Below are 16,553 nucleotides of genomic sequence, written 5' to 3'. Positions count from 1 at the left end.
TAGATTGTGTTGGAAGCAAAGAAACTGAGCAAAAGACTAGAATCTTTTCTAGTGTCACTCCTAATAAAGAATGGAAGAACAAATGGATTGATTAAAACATAAATACACTTTTGGAACTGGGCACCTCAGCCAAGCTACTGAACATGGGAATTGTTCAATGCTGAGTTTTCTAAACTTTTGAGGATGACCAGAACAAAGTTATAGCTTTTTCTTTCTAGAGTAATTGAGACAAAGGGGACACAGCCAGCATAACAAAGCAAGGGATGTTAGTGAAAAAAGGAAAATTAGAATTGCATGGTAATGTCTTTACTAGAAGGGCAGCTAACTGGCATGGGGGATAGAGTCAAGCCTACAGTTAGGAAGACTGAATTTTTTGAGTTCAAATCTGGCTACAGACACTTAGTAGTCCTGTGACCCTAGGCAAGTCACTTAAGCCTGTTTGTCCCAGTTCCTCTTCTGAGCTGGAGAAGGAAGTGATAAACCACTCCAGTATCTTTGCCAAGAATACGTCAAATGAGACATTACTAAAAACTAATTACAATATTTTTGTAGATTCTCATCCCATGAAAGAAGGTTTAGTGAAGGGAGAAGATGCTTAAATTTAAATAATGGGCTTGTTATTTGTCCTTTATTTTCTAAGATGATCAATGACATCCTAAGTTATGTCTTGACTTGGATGTGAAGTGGATTTAAGTGAGAAGAGATATCAGCCTCACTCTCATCTAAAGTCAGTAAAATGCAGTGGAAGTACAAAAGTCAAGATAACTGGTGATGGCCTAGGATATAGTGGTTGACCTTGGTTTTTTCTATGTCTGATCAAGCTCCTTTCCTAAAATTCTTTCCACTGTGCCACCAAGCAAACTTGGAGTATATATAATAAAGGGATTAGATTATTTGACATTTTAGGCCCCTTCCAGCTTTAAATTCATGGTCCCATAATCTTAGGTCTATGAGTATCCTTTAAACAGGCAGCTGTTTAGAAGTCTTTGTCAGAGCTCTGGAAGTTAAGCTCAAGCTAGAACCTAAATATCACAGGCCAGGACCCAGCTAGATACATACCTTCCCATCATAGTTACTTTTTAGAGCATGATTCTAATTGACAAAATAAGAAGTACAAGGTCTTTCCCTCTCTTCTTAGTAATCCCAAACAAAAGGAAACTCTTAAGAATACTTTCATAAGGAAATTTAGTAGAAAGGGTTGACACTCCATACTAAATTTCATAACTGGCTATCTTTTTTTTTTTAATTCAGCATGGCCAACAGTTAAATGTCACCCGTGCATTGGTGGCCTAGTGCTTTGTACATGAATGGGGCATGGAGTTCTGAAAGACTTCTGTGCTCTGAAACTAAGTAAGCCAGCAAAATGTAATAGAAAAGCACTGACTTAAGTCACCTCCAGTCATTTATAAAGCACGTACTTTTTGCCAGCCTCAGTGCTAAATGCTGGGGATACAGAGAAAGAATAGATAATCCCTACCTTAAAAGAGCTTACATTCTCAGTGGGAGAGATAGCACAAAAATGACTAGGTATAAGCAAGATATAGAAAGGATAAACAAGAGATAATTTTAGGGATGTCACTATGATCAAGGAAGACTAGGAAACACTTTTGAGGGGAAGGCAATGCTTTAGCTGAAACTTAAAATAAGTGAGGTAAATTAGGAGGTGAAGAGAAGGCTTCATCTCAAATTGTTCCCCTTCATATGTGCTACACTCCAGGAACATGTCACTGTCACCTGAATACCTGTTACTCTCCAATCTCTACACTTTTGCTTATTAAATATACTGTGACTGGCATCATGTACAGTACTCCTTTCCTTTTTTTTTTTTTTTTGGTGAGGCAATTGGGGTTAAGTGACTTGCCCAGGGTCACACAGCTAGTAAGTGTTAAGTGTCTGAGGCTGGATTTGAACTCAAGTACTCCTGACTCCAGGGCCAGTGCTCTATCCACTGTGCCACCCAGCTGCCCACTCCTTTACTTTTAAAAACCCTACCTAACTCTCATGGCCCAACTCAAGTAGTGCATCTCAGTGAAATGATCTCATGACTAGAAGTGGACATTTCTGAACAGATTGCAAATAGCATTTTCATTGTTTAAAAAGAAATGTTTTATTATTTATTAAACATTATATTTCAATATAATTAAATGTGGTAGTTAATGTGACCTTAGGAAATATAAAAATTGCAAGAAATAATTATTAATAATCAATATCTTGGGGGACATAGGGATCTTTGATTCTTTCTTTGTCTTCTATTCTCTCCAGTCAAAGGCAAGGTCTCCTTGAGAAATTTCATCAAATCTCTCCATTGGGGTCAGACCCAAACCAAGCTCACTAAGAATCTTTTTTTTCTAAGTCAAGTTGTCAAGTATTTACTTAATTGTTTATGCTGTGCCAGGCACTGTGCTAAATTCTGGGATTACAGAAAAAGGCAAAAAGATGATCTGTGCTCTCAAGGAGCTCATAGTCCAATGGAAGAGACAACATGCAAACAACTCTGCACAAACATGATACTGATAGGACAAATAGTATATAATTCCAGGGGAAAGACAGTAGTATTAAGATGGATTGGTGCTAAGCACTGGGGAATACCAAGACAATAGTCCTGTCCCCCCAAAAGTCTGCCTTCTACCATGTCCTTCCAATAACCACTCTCCCTCTTAGAAGAAAATACTGCCAGGATGACCTATAAAATACCTTCCGAAGATGACCTCTAAAGTACTCTTCTGATTGCTCATAAGGAATCTTGGGTGGAGACAGATCATTTTATCTAGAAACCTAGCCTTCTCCAGCCAGAATTGCAGTAACTCAAGGGGAATCACATTGAAGAAGACATTCTTTGAACTAACAGACCACAGATGGAGATAATCTCTCTGTGCAGGGGTCAATTCTCAGCCCCATTAACCACATGCTGTTTCAATGATATATAAACTCTTTGTTCCACCACCATGGGGTCTTTGGTCGTATATCTTGTTTTATTAATAACCCATCATCCGTATTAACAAAATGAGTAAATTCCCCAGATATTATGTAACTCATGTGTTAATCATCACAAAGCATCTAATTTATTATTGTCTATTAATTATTTCATTTAACAATAAAAACCTAATTATTAGTTGAGAAACTGAGAGATTTTTCACTGAACAATATATAGCTTCAATGGTGTAAGTTTTGCTATTGAACTATATTGATGAATAAAAGAAAGTCCATCAATTGGGGAATGGCTAAACAAGCTATGGTTTTATGATAGTGAAGTGATATTATTGTACTATAAGAAATGACAAGCAGGATGATTTCAGAAAGGCCTGGAAAGACTTGTAAGAACTGATGTATAGTGAAGTGAGCAGAAATCAGAGAATTTTGTGCATATGGACAGCAATATTGTTTGATGAAGAACTATGAATGACTTAACTATTCTCAGCAATACAATGATCCAACACAATCCCAAAGGACTAATGATAAAACATACTATCTACCTCCAAAGAAAGAACTAATATTGATTGAATATAGACTGGATCATTCTATTTTTCACTCTTTCATTTTTTATTCAAGTTTTCTTGTACAAAATGACTAATATTGAAAAGTTTTACATAATTGCACATGTATAACCCATATCTGATTGCTTATCAACTCAGGAAGGGGGAGAGAAGGGAGAGAAGGAGGTATAAAATTTGGAACTCAAAAGTAAAAATAAAAATGTTTATTATTTAAAACAAACAAATGAATGAATGTATAAATAAATGAATGAATAAATTAATAGATGGATCAATGGATACAAAATGCACAACAAATAAATGAATAGATCGAAAGATGCATAAATATGTGAATAAGAAATGAGTGAATGAACAAATAAGTAAATAGATGGATGAATAAATAAATAAGGGATAGAATGAGTGGGTGGAGGAAAATAGCATTTCGTTTTACTTTTTATTTAACTCAGTTCACTTTGCATGTAGTGATGGAAAGAATGTTTAACATTTGTTGTTGTTTTATATTAAGTCAGATAAATATATCAGTCAAAAGACTAATATTCAGTCACATAAACTTAAAGTACCAATAAATTAAATGAGTTTATCTTAATCTTAGTCACTTTACGTGGCCTTTATTCAGCAGCCTCCAAAGTGGATGTATTGCCTCTTTAGTAATAGGCTAAATGTCTAAAATAGCCCACACGCCTAAGATATTTGCCCTCCTCCACTCCAACTACTGACTCCCAGTTTTCCTTTAAGTCCCAACTAAAATCCTATCTTCTACAGAAATCTTTCTCTAACCCCTCCTAATTCTAATGCCCTCCATCCATTAAGTATTTCCTATTTATCCTCTATATATTCATTTGTTTGCTGTTACCTCATTATATCGTATGTTCTTTGAGGGTAGAGACGTGATTTGCCTCATTTTGTATCCCCAAAATTTAGCACAGTGCCTAGTACATAGTCTTTACTTAATATTTGTTTATTGGTTGATGTATAGGTGGGGAATACCCTGTTGAATCCCTTTCAGAAAAGCCTTTTTCCACCTGCTAGGATTATCTCATAGGAAATACAGGATTGTGTATTTATAGCTTAAAGGTATCTTAGAGAAAATCTAGCACAAACTGTTTTACAGATGGGTAAATTGAGTCAGAAAAGAAAGTGATTTAGCTAGGTAAGGCACATCATAAGTCACAGAACTGGGATATGATATTGGTTTGAGTACAAGTTAGGTCAGATGTCTTGAGAAGCAGCTTTCTAAGTCTTGAATTATATATGTTAAATGGAGTCATATTCAGATATGCATACAAAATGCACAGTCTTGGGTCTCCAGAAAAAAAAAAGGGGGGGAAAAGATAGATTTTAGCAAGGCTCAGCTCACAGATTTTGATGAGATAGGTAACCTAATCCCATTTACTTTAATGCTCAAAGAATCTGCAATTCATCAGTGTTGGGATTCCTTTCATAAGAATGGTTCACAACTTCCCATAACTTAGTAAATGGTTTCATGAATTGTTAACATTGACAGCAACTGCTTTTACAAATGCAATGCAAAATCACCTTTTTTCTCCCAAAATAAAATAGATTATCAGAGCCTGATCCCAGACAACTCCTAAGTCAAAAGCATTTATATTGGAAGAGAAATGTGTAAATGCATTTTCATGCATGAGGTACCATACAGACTGTATGGGAAAAACAACTATATCTTAAATGCTCAATCACAGCTTCTAAAAGTTCCCAGCAGCATTGTTTGCTCCTTCTTCAAGAATTTGTCTGATGACATTTGAAAACATATTTATAAAAAAAATGGAGAAGAAGTCCTAAGTTTTCAGGATTTTAAAAGGATTAAATTCCAATACAAAAAGATCAGCACCGCACCTACTTCCTTTGAATTCTATTAAGAGAAAGAAAGCAACTAGGGGAAATTTCCCAAGTTAAAAAAAAGAATAAAGCAAAAATAGAGTTTAAAGTGCGATGAAAGAATGTAAAACAAGTGAAGCAAGACTCATTGACTATCAGAGTTTGAAGAAAAATCAGAGGCTATTTGACTAATTCACACAAAATTAATCATCATCATCAGGAACAGCACCAGTATTGTCCCTCTTTACAACATAATAAACTGGTAGCCACTCATTCTTTACTTGGAAATTCCTATGACAAGCAAGTACAATCTGCTGAGTGAATTCAATCTATATTGGAGTAGGTTTTTTATTAGGTAGAAGGTTTGTCCTTAGATCAAACATAAAGTTAAGCCTTTTAGACTTGCATTATTTATTCCTGGTTCTGCCTTCTTGGAACAAGGAAACAAAGACTACTCAAGATTCAGCTCAAAGTTTGAATAGAAGTCAATTATAAATAAATTAATGAGTAGAGAGAAAGACACAGACACACAGATGGAGTCAGAAAGAAATCAATAGATAATTATTGGAAGCTACAAAAGGTTTTACCTATTATTTTACCAAAGGAGAAAACAACAACAAATAATTAGTCTTTTATGAAAAGGAAATCACATATATGTGCATGTGTTTGTGTGTATGTATGTGCACACGTAGGTATGTTTACATGTACATATATACATGCACACATGTATACATGTGCATGGATATGGATATGGATATGTGTGTGTCTATCTCAATTTCTCTATCATCTATATGCATAAAACTAGGTCTCTTTCTCATTCTGTGTATATTCATGTCTATATCCACATTTATATACTTCCAATATCATAAATATAGTCTATATCTGATTTATATTATTTATGTTGGTATCTATATCTAACTATACCTGTCTGTCTAGAAGAAACGGAAAAAAATACCTGGAGAATTTTAAGCAATCTTAGATGTGGACAAAAGCTTGCTAAATTGTAACTGGTTTTGAGAACTTATGTCAGTGTACCTGCTTTGTTTTGTTTTTTCATCCCAGACAAGATTTATCAATCCCTGAGGTAGAAGGAACCTATTAGTATAAAGGAAGAAATGGAAGAAAGTTTCAAATGGAGTCACTCCTACCAAAGAGGGAAAATATAAAGACCCATTTTCTTTGCACAAATCTGGCTTCCTTTCTAAATGAAAGCACTTGAAATACTTGAAGAACACAATAGTGCCTCTAGCCTTTTGTTTTGTTTTAGCATCATCCCTAGTCCCAGAGATCCATTCTATTAGACTGTCTAGGTACATGAATTTGTTCTGCTATTTTTGATAGTTCATTTATTTTCATTTTCTAGAGACTATATTGAGAATTTGGTATCCATTAGCCACTGAAGAAAGAATTGGTGTAATTTAATTTAAATAAGCAAAATATGAGCAGTATCAGAAATCATACATAGATACAGACATATCTACATATACTTCTGTTGTGCTCTGATGGTCAGAAGATGGACATGCTTCAAGTTCACTCTTAGATTAATTGTCTTATTCTTATATCTTCTACGAGATAGTGTACCTTCTATTCTTGTAATTCTCCCTTTATATGGAATAAACCTAAAATATCTGACTGCAGTGAAATTCCCAACATAAATGAAATGTTGTGTTGGTACCCCAAAAAGTATGTGGATAATATTGGATTCAGCATCCTCCAGTTCTTTATTGAACCACAATCTAGAAAATACATTAGAAATTTTGTAGTCCAAATCCCTTTATTCTATAGATGGGAAAACTGAGGTCTACAGAGGGGAATTACTCAAGTAAAGCAAAGTCAAGGTTTGAATATATCCCCTGAGCCCAAAGCTAATGCTCTTTTTATCAAAGCAGGCTGTGTCAATGTATTGCTTTTCATGATATCAATTTCCCTCTCATTGAAGGTAGAAGCTGTTTGTTAGTTTATAAGAAAAATACATGAAAATTTGGGCAAGGAAATAAAGAAGAATAAATCACCCAAAGGTGCCTGTGGAGAGTCTTAGAAAGAACATAGCAATGACAAAGTGGAAGAAAATTGTCAACATTTCTATAGTAATCTATACCTATTATCTGTGACAGGTATATGACTATGATAAACTATCTAGAAGTTGAAAAGATAAATTTCAATCTCTAGAAAATATTGAAATATAATATTTTATTTTATTATAATTAATCTCACATGAAATTGTGATCTCATTAATGTAGTTGATGTATGTAAAAATCCATCCATGTTAGTGAATTTTATAAGACTTTTATCCATTTTGTCATTTTTCAGTTGTGTCCAGTGATTTATTACCACTTTGGGCATTTTCTTGGAAAACATACTGAACTGATTTGTAATTTTCTTCTCTAGCTCATTTTACTGTTAAAGAAACTGAGCTAAAACAAGTTTAAGTGACTTGTCCAGGGTTACACACCTAGAAAGTGCCTTAAGTCAGATTTATATTCAGGAAAAGAAGTCTTTCTGACCATAGTCTTCCTGTCTATCTGCTGTGCTGTGCTATCTAATGGCTTCTTATTTATGGTCAACAATGTTTTCTAAAGAGGTCCAAATCAGTGCGTGAAAGTGAACAAGTCTAAATCTACCCCTCATAGCCCAGGAACCATCCTTCTCACCTGTATTATTAATAGTCTATGTACTTTTTTTTTTTACATTTATGCTTTTTTGATGAAATCCTTTACTAAGATTCTTCTACACAGTCCCTTATTTACTACATGCTAAAGTCTGCTTACAATTAGAATTTTCACCTTGAATTGGTAAGACCAACAAGAAAAAATTACTTAGTAATATGTTTTTAAAATGACTAACATATGTATTCCCTTTAAAAAAAATTTCCTGATGTTAGGCATTTTCCCCAAGGAGGACAATGAAAGGAAAATTATACACAAATACATAAATATGCATATACACATACATGCATATACATGTAACAATTGGAGTGATGCCATCTGCTGAAGTTACTGTAGGAAAGCTCCACCATGAGGAGAAGGCATTTGAGGGCAAGCCATGCGGCTTTTCCTTGGCATCAGGAAGTGACGTATGCTCATGGGTACTGTCTATCAAATCTACCACCCAATTAGCTTGGATGTAAATAGGATGTTCCCAATTTCACAGAAGGCTGGTGGGAGGAAGAAAGGGTGAGGCTGGCTCTCTCACTCTCTTTCAGTAGGACCTCAGAGGGGAGCAGAGCAGGAGACGTGGATTCCTCAAGATAGATAGCTGAATCTAGGCCTTTTTCTCTCTCCACCAAATTCTTATTCTCCTTAATAAATGCTTAAAAGTCTAAACTCTTGCTAAAGCGTATAATTTATTGGCAACCACTCATTAGATAATGTATCTCTAAGCATATACATAAGTATATATATATATACATATATATATATATATATATATTTTTTTTTAAGTGAGGCAAGTGGGGTTAAGTGACTTGCCCAGGGTCACGCAGCTAGCAAGTGTTAAATGTCTGAGGCCGGATTTTAACTCAGGTCCTCCTGAATCCAGGGCCGGTGCTCTATCCACTGAGCCACCTAGCTGCCCCCATAAGTATATATATGAATAGATAACTATATCTAGATAGATGATAGATAAATAGATAGATAGATAGATAGATAGATAGATAGATAGATAGATAGATAGATAGATAGATAGATAGATAGATAGATAGATAGATATTAGAGCTTTGGTCAGAATAAAGACAAAAGTTGGTGACCATTGATTGTAGAATATCTAGATTGTGATAAATAACTTAATGGAATGATATTGTAAAGGACAATGAATATAAAGAATTCAGAGAAACATGTCTCCTATGAACTTATATAATGTTTTAAAGGAATTTGGATAACAAGTTATATGACAAATGCATGAATGAAAATGAAATGAACAATGCAAATGAATTTACTATGTAATTAATTGACTATATGGTCCTATGGTGCTAGAGAAGGAATTAAAAAGAAAAACTCTGTGTCTTTATTGAAGAAAAGTGTGGTCTAAAATTATTTTGCTTCTCCCTCTCTCTCTCTCTCTCTCTCTCTCTCTCTTTCTCTCTCTCTCTCTCTCTCTCTCTCTCTCTCTCTCTCTCTCTCTCTCTCTCCTCATTTAATTTTGGGATCTACCAATGTAAAATTCTGTTAGGAAAGAAAAGTTGTGCTTTTTTTCTCTAAAGGCAAATTGCGTCCCCATGAAGAGAAATGCCATCCTTTTCATTTGACTTTGCTCTTTTATGTTTCAGTGAAGATATTTGAGATTTGGATCCCATGAATCTTTATAGAAAAGACAAACATGGCTTTGGGTTTCCCAGTGTCCCAGGATGTCAGCATTCTGTTTTTTTCATCTGTCCCAGCATTAGTTCCTTAAGAAGCAAGAACTGATTTCAGAAGTGACCTCTGGGGAATATGTCATTAGTGTCTGAAACAAGTATTCATTGAGTAATGACACCATATTTTGATGTGTGCTTTGAGAATTCATCTTTATGGAGAAAGTGAGTTAATTCTGAGCCTACTGCTCCCATAAACTATAGTAGAATGAGGGGTCCTGGAGGAAAATTTTTATTTTTTTTAATTCATGCCCTATTTTCAAAGAAAATATTCTTGGAAATCTTTTTTTTACAAAGAAAGTTTCATAGAGTAAAGGAATATAGCAGAATATTCAGAAATGAATATTATTTACAAATTTTAAAATCAATTAAACATAATAAAATGTTTTCTGATAAATTAGTGAAATGAAGGAATTAGAGTAAATCATGTATAAATCGAATTTTCTTTAATTCGAAGGCAATGGATCCAGCACATTTGTATTATATTATGTCAATTTCTCATATGTTATATGTGGTATTGAAATTGATACAGTCAGAAAAAGCAACTAGAATTGAAAAAAAGGAGAAAACCTTTCAGGAAGAGATACAGTTTTTAAAGATACTCAGGGATGATTTTCAAGCTACATCAAAGTGTGGACAATGCAAACCATTCACATGAAAATCATGAAGCACATCATTTAAAAAAAAAAAGGACAAATAGAGGACATCAGTAACTACCTACCCATAGACCTTTCTCATCTCTATAAAACCTTTATGGGAATGTTCAACACATGTACTCAGGACAGCCTTCAGGAAATTCAGTGAGAGGTACAAACCATCTTTCACAGGCAAGTTTTATACAGGAGATCAAATGTTCATAGTTAATCAATTTACGAAAAGATATGGAAAACATACAATTCCACTGTGGTTATTTTTTGTTGTTGTTGTTGATTTCCGGAAACAAGAGACTCACTAGAGGGAAGGGAAAAAAGACAAAACCATCTTTCTCAATGACTTCTTCCTGTGCATATATTAACCTCATACAATACATTCAAGTTGCTATAACAGAAATGACTCTATCCCATGTTAGTATCATCAAGGCCAAAATCAGGAAAATGCATGAGCCTCAAGTATTTGTCACTGTCATATAGTATATGTTGAATAAGAAACATATAAAAAAATTGTAATAAAAGGCAAAGTCCTTGAGTTCAACAGCAGTTTCATTCAATTAAAATTTAGTAATCACCTACTTTGGACCAGATTGCACTCTAGCTGCTGCAGTTAAAAGGGAGAATAATAAAAAAGCAACAGTCCCTTTACTCAAGAAACTTATCATATTCACTTAATTGGAAAGGATAAAGCCAATAGAAAATTGAATACAAAAAATACAAATTTTCTATGGCAAAAGCATTGGGGTTTAGAAAGGCATAATGCACCCATAGGAAATGTGATTTGAGTTAGCATTGAAGTCAAGTGAACAAACACATATTAAGCACCTAAAATGCATCAGGCACTGTGTTAAGTGCTGGTTATACTAAAAAAAAAAAAAAAAAAAAAGGAAAATAGTTCATGCTCTCAAGGAGCTCACAGTCTAATATGACAGACATCATGCATATCTATATATGTGACTGTATCTTTATCTGTACCTGTTTATATATATACACATACATATGTACATGTGCATACCTATATACATATATACTTGATATATACAGGATTCATTCAAGATAATCAACAGAGGAAATACATTAGCATTAAAAGTACCAGGAAAAGCTTCTTAAAGAAAGTGAAGTGGGGGCAGCTAGGTCGCAGAGTAGATAAAGCACCAGCCCTGGATTCAGGAGGACCTGAGTTCAAATCTGACCTCAGACACTTGACAATTACTAGCTGTGTGACCTTAGGCAAGTCACTTAAACCTCATTACCCACCAAAAAACAACAACAACAACAATGACAAAAATGATAAAAAGAAATAAAGTGAAGTTTGATGTGCAACTTGAAGGATGTCAGAGAAGACTAGAGGCAGAGGAAAGGAGGGAAACCATATCATGCCTGAGGGACAGATGATGAAAAGTCACTAACAGAAAACAGAGCATCTTGTGTAAGGAAAGCCTGAGAAATCAATTTCAGTTGATGTTAGAGTGCATGGATGAGGATTGATTTTTAGAAGACTGGAAAGTTAGGAAGGTTCCAGGATATAAATGTGTTTAAAAGTTAAATACCAGATTTTATAATTGATCATGAAAGCAATACAGAACCATGGAAGTTTATTGAATAGAGGTGTGGGGAGGTTATTTGGTCAAATATACCCTTTAGGAAAATTACTTTGGCACCTCAGTGGAGGAAAGATTGGAGTAATAAATGAACCTAGTGATACTCAGAAATGGGAATGATAAGTGATAGCATTTCAGACATGGCTAACAGTCTGCACTAATGCATGGAGACAGAACAAATAATGTCTTTAAATAAAACTGAAACCTATCCAGTTGGGCTGAATTGCAGAGCACACATGGGAAAATCATGTAAAATGAGCATGAACAAACATTACTGAGGCAAAAATATTGAGAAGGATTTTTGAAGATGACATTGGGGTGATCTTGCCAAATTCCAAGAGTATTCCAGGTTTCCTCACTGCAGGCCAAGGTCATCATCACAGCCAGCAAATAAATAATAAATAGTGATGAAAATTCCACATTCACAAATTATGACTTTCAGTTGGATAGACCATTAAGATAGTTCATCAATGCCTATATCTTTTTATTTTTGGTGGTTAAGCGATTTGCCCAGCGATTTATTTTTGAGGGTTAAGCGATTTGCCCAGGGTCACACAGTTAGTAAGTGTCAAGTGTCTGAGTTTGGATTTGAACTCAGGTCCTCCTGAATCCAGGACCGGTGCTTTATCCACTGTGCCACTTAGCTGCCCCAATGCCTATATCTAAGGCAAACAATGGAGAATCAGTTGAGACTGAAATGTAAGGGTGACTGAGGCAGATAATGTTTTTCCTCCCTGTACACAACATTGCTTTTAAAACAGATTATTTCATGGCTATGCTGTTTAATTTTGAAACATGACGTGTCGTCTAAACTGATTTTCATCCCCCTTTTGATCTCAACAATTGTTACTTGGGTACAGTGGTAGATGTTACTTGCAGGAGCTGAAGAAAGCGCTAAGTTTCATATACAATCATCTTTTTCATTCTACTATATTATGGAAATGCTTGTTCTATTCCATAAATTAAAATTGCATTTATAAAGAATTGTTATACTCTTTTTTCTCATTTTGATGTCTTACTCATTCCCCTTCACTTATATCTCCTCTATTCTCTTTTTACTCTGACCTAGATGCTTCCCTATGTTGGTATTATAGTTTTCTACCTTGATGTTCAGCAAGCTTTTCTAGTCAAATGCATTAGTGTGTGATTCCAATAGTTCTACTCTCCTACTCTTCTTTGTGTGCTTCCCCCACCTCACCATCACCTCCAAAGGCTTACCTTCTACTTATACTCTGTTGTGCTCTAGCTGGTGTCTTTACAGTTTCCTCCATCCTTCTACATGTACTTAAAGAAAATAAACCAGCATGGTGCAAAGGGTAGAATGCTAAACTTGGAGTCTGGAAGACTCTGACACATTAATTGTGTGAACAAGATCAACTCACTCTCTTTGAGTCTCACTTCCTTCATGTGTATGATAGGAATAATGATATTTGTAGCAACTAATTCACGGGATTATCAAGAGGTTTCAATGTAACAATGTATGCAGAATGTGTTGCAAATATCAAAGGGCTGAAAAAATATTAGATTCTGGGATACACTTGACTTTCCAGGATAGCTTTGTAATCTTTTTCCTCTTTTCTCTCCTCCATAGTTACCCAAAAAGACACTCAAATTGTTCTTTCTCAATGTAAGATTGATTCTCCAACCTTAATTTTCAAGACCTTAGCTGAAGTATCCACTATAGATTTTATATAGGATTCAGACTTGGAGATGGAAAGGAGTTTAAAAGTTGTTCAGTGCAATTTCTTAATTAAAGCCCATAAAGGTTATGTGACTTGCCCAAGATCATATAGAGTAAATATAAGTTATTTGACGTGAACCCTAGACTTTTCTCCAAATCAAAAAGTCTCAGCATTGTACCATACTGCTTTCTAATATTTATTTCTCCAAGTACTATAGCGCTTTTTCCCATTCTTACTCAGGCTATGCAGACTCAAAGTGCTAAAATATAGAATCAGAACCTGTACCTAACTGTGACATTAACACATTATATTTTCTATAGTTTTTTTTCTATTAACATATCTATTGATGCCTGTAAAACATATCTTTAATGCCTGTAAAACATTACATAAGAACTAATATTGATCAATGGGTAAATGAGGTTTTACCATGTCTACTTTTAACATCCAATATGACATTTGTTCCTTCTGTAGCTATCCCTCAGTCGACCTCTATCTACTAATTAATTTTCTTGCTCAAGACTGCCTGGTAATCTATGAAATCCATTTAGCTCCATTTTCCTTTCTTATCCTTAAATATTCTTTCTATTCAGTTATCTTCCAATATATCTATGAATCCACCCTAAAGGATTGCTTGTGCCAACTAAACTGAAAAACATCTTTACTTCTGATTACTCCAATTTTCAAGGCTACCTAGTCTTTGAAATATTGTTTGTAATTTTACTATATTCATGGGGGTATGACCTCCTTTCCTAATAGAAAGGATTTATTCCCTATATTAACATATTATAAAGTAAATGGATATATACATACATACATACATACATATATACATATATATATATGCACATACATACATATATAGACATACATATATATATATATCCTCTTCATCTGAAAATTTGATTGGTCACAGATAAGCATCATTATCTCAACTAAAACATTTCATGAGTGTGCTTATGATGATACTTTTGGACATTCATAAAGGCTATTAGGTTCTAACCAAATTTGCCTCACAATAAGGTCCCAAGAGAAAAAAAAAAATAGGTGATTCATACTCTGAAAATAACACAGAGACATTGCTCTCAGCCCTCCCCTTGTTCTATGACAAGTGCAGCATATTGCAAAGATTATCTAATAGATCATTCTACCAATAATGGTGAGTATTCACTTTATAAATGCACATTACAACAAAATAATAGCTGCCCATACTATGTAGCTTTTCTCTGAGTACTTCCATAATTTGATTACAGTGGATCCACCTTATGTGCTTATTACATTCCTTACCTTTTCTTGATCTTGTGAGTATACAGATAGAATTACATGGATTATACATTCCCACTAGATTAATAGGCCATCTCCATATATATATACATAAACGTGAAGACAACATTTTCCTGGCTTCTTCTTTGTAATTCTTCATGTTAATATTTAGCAGTCTACTCATACCATCATGCACCTTTTTATTGCCCTCTGGGTAATACTCATTTCTAACTCTTCAGAGATTATGGTGTTTCATGTCTTATAGTCTTGAAAGAACAATGGAAGAATATCAGTATTAAAAAAAAATGGGTCTTTGTTTCAGAGAGAAATTTGGCTTTATTAAAAGAGCTTTGCAATATCCCAAAGGAAATCCTGCCCACTCTCCTCATCCTGTTTAATATGAAGCTCAACTCACTGTTAATTTTTAAGATAGACTAAACTTAGAAGGATCTTAGTAATTTATTAAGCTAACATAATGCTTGCTAAACTCTGTGGGGAACAAGTTTTCTGTGCATGAATAATTTGAGTACCATTTCTCTTCTGTATACCATCAATCAATCATAAGTTTCCATTGTCCTTTTAATTTGTGCCAGGCACTGTGCTAAACACTGGATGTAAAAAGATAAAAATGAAACAACCTATTTTGCCTTTAATTATTTGAAATTCTTGCATGTAATAGAACATGAACATAAATAGATAAAATGATAGATAGATAGATAGATAGATAGATAGATAGATAGATAGATAGATAGATAGGTGGATGGCTAAATGGTTAGATAGCTAGATGGATGAAAGGACGGATAGGAAATAGAAAATGGACACAAATTAATGTTGTTTCTAAAAGGAAGATGCTTTCCCCCCCCCCTTTTTTCCTTTGCCACATGCTTAAGCCTGGTACATAATTACCACTTAATAAATGGTGATTTATCAGGTGGATCAATGGGAGGATGGACAAAAAATAGTAGATGGGAAGACAAAGAAATGTCTTTTGTAGTAGGTAAATTTTAAATTGAGTTTTGAAAGAAAATGAAGATACCAACAGAGATTAAGAAATAGAAACTTCTAGCTATTGAGTCACAAACAGAGTTAAGTGACTTGCCCAGGCTCAGAAAGCTAGGAAGTGTCTGAGGCCAGATTTGAACTCAGAAAGATGAGTTTTCCTGACACCCAGCCTATCCCTCCATCTACTGTGTTATGTAGCTGCTCTTGTGAGTCTAAGTTTCCAAATGTATAAAGTGAGGACTTTGAATTTGAAATCAGGCATTTCTGACTTTAGGTCTGGCACACTATCCACTGCACCACCTAGCTGCCCAAATGTGCAATATTGCTACTAATAATTGCTTTACTTTTATTTAATTAGTGCTGAATTCATACTATTTTGTATTTGATTAGCTGGAGAAGAAAATGCAAAATACTCTAGTACCTTAGCTAATAAAATTTCAAATGGAGACATGAAGAGTTGGACATAACAGAAATGACTGAACAATAATGTTTTGCCCAACTACATGCCACCAAATCTGACCAAGTGAAATTGATGACTACTTATAAAAATATAAATTGCCAGATTAACAGTAAAGGACCCTTTATCAGCTTCTGACTTACAAAATGACCAAGAAGAGGAGGAACAACTGACACGGCAAAAAGGTCTGTGGCCACATGCAGCCCACCTGCTGCACCAACTGCGC

Source organism: Dromiciops gliroides, chromosome 2 (genome assembly GCF_019393635.1).
Source record: "Dromiciops gliroides isolate mDroGli1 chromosome 2, mDroGli1.pri, whole genome shotgun sequence".
Taxonomy (NCBI): Eukaryota; Metazoa; Chordata; class Mammalia; order Microbiotheria; family Microbiotheriidae; genus Dromiciops; species Dromiciops gliroides.
This window is presented reverse-complemented; position numbering follows the sequence as displayed.